Genomic DNA, 1981 nt, shown 5'->3' with positions numbered 1-1981 from the left:
GCACCGAAATGGGCGTGACAGAAGCGAAGGAAGTTCTTAAAGAGACAGAGGCCAATTTCAAGGTGTTTAGAAGAGGAAGTGATGAGAAGATTCTATTTGAACATAAAAATGGCACTTTAATAACAGCTAAAGTTGACATAGATACTTTATTATGGTATAGTATTTAAATATATGCCTGAGAAACACATAATATCGGCCCTTTAAAAAAGTTAAAATATCATCAGTTGTTGGGAGATTGTTTCATACCCTGTAAAAATCACACTGTGATTGTATAAAAACCATAAAAAATATCAAAGTTCCAGTTCAGACATGCAGGTCCAACTTTCTCATTTAAACTGTGACTGAAAGAAATTTGAGCTTCAGCGCTCCAAAGTCGGCTGAGTTGTCTTATTTATTTTTGACAAAATCCTATATGTTGCCATTGGGACACTTTTTTGTGCCGCTTCTTGCAAATTGTGTCTATAATGTGCAAAGTACAGCTACCAAAGGTCAAAACACACTRTTTCATATTAAGACAGATGTTTTGATGTGTAATTTGCATGTTTTATTTCAAAGATTTGTGCTTCAGTGTTTATGCTTGGGCACCCTTAATGACAGATTAAACAACATATAAACAGCAGAGATGGAACAATATATTTTAGTTTACATACAAAAGGACTTAAAACCACTTCCATATGTATCTGAAAGAGTCGTGATATGAAGGAGGAAAAATATTTTCATTTGTTTAAGTTAATATTTTAAGAAATCTGAACTTAGTTGTTCAGAAACCATGATATATAACATATCTTTGTTGGATTTATAGAAGTCTATAAATGTGTTATGGTGCATAAGAAAACTATTTCTTCTAAATGTTGAAAAAATATAGATCATTTTTGTTGTATTTTTTGTAATAAAAAGACTTTGAAGGAGATCTGTATTACAGAATGTTTTTCTGTCTGTACACAGAATGATGGTTATGAAATAGTTTTTCTTTTGTATTGTTGACTTTTTTGGATTTGGAGAGGTCAAAACCACTCAGAAAAATATAATAAGTATTTTTTCTCCACTTTATAATCAGATTGTTTCAGAAATAGCCAGAAACCTACTTTGAGGCATCATCTCCACATGTGAAGAAAAAAACTGTCACTTAAAATTTCTAACTTCAAATTTTGAAATCTTGGAGGAGCTGAAGGAAAGCTGTTATCCTTGTAATGCAAAACCTGCATGTCAAAAAAAGAGAAAAGAAAAAGAAAAGAAAGAATTTTTTGTGGAGGTTCTTTTCACAACCATCAGCATACAGTGACACCGCTGAGTCATGGCGAGCRGGAATGAAAGCAGCGAGGCCAGAATCAGGAATAAAAAGTCATGAAAGGGAGCAGTTAACGTTGGCACTGACAACCGACAAGGGACACTCGCTGAAAGTAAAACGGCCTCAGACAGAATCAAAAGGAGGGGGAGAAAAGTTGAAATGAAAGACGGCCGAGGCAGATGGCGAGTAAATTGTGACTTAATGTCAAAAACACACATGCTCTGTGGGGTAGGTTGTAACACATTCTGGGGTGAGTAGTAACAATACGCCAAAATAAGCAAAAATAGAGACCATGTTGTAGATTTCATTTCACAACAATTTTATATGAGGAATATAACAACCCAGAACAATGTTTGTCACTTTTTCAAATAATAAACACCCATTTTAGTTCTCTCCCCTGGCTAATTTGTCAATCTGCTGCTAGACTCAAATAGTCATAAGATCTTTTGTTGTGCCTCAGAAAACTTTGCTAGTTCTGTAACAAACACTGGTAAGATCACTGGATCCCTGTTTCCTGAGTCTGTAGCGATTGGCAGAATCTCATCAGTGTTTAAGGGAAATCCCATGTTTGTCTCCACAGATCTGATGGGTTGTATTATAGTGTTACAACCCACCCCACACCTGTGTAAGAACCTGCTCCATGAGACTAATACCAGCTTAATCTCATAAAAGTCATGTCCCACAAGATCTTGC

Source organism: Austrofundulus limnaeus, unplaced genomic scaffold, assembly GCF_001266775.1.
Source record: "Austrofundulus limnaeus strain Quisiro unplaced genomic scaffold, Austrofundulus_limnaeus-1.0 Scaffold1036, whole genome shotgun sequence".
Lineage (NCBI taxonomy): Eukaryota > Metazoa > Chordata > Actinopteri > Cyprinodontiformes > Rivulidae > Austrofundulus > Austrofundulus limnaeus.
Note: the sequence above shows the minus strand (reverse complement) of the source record.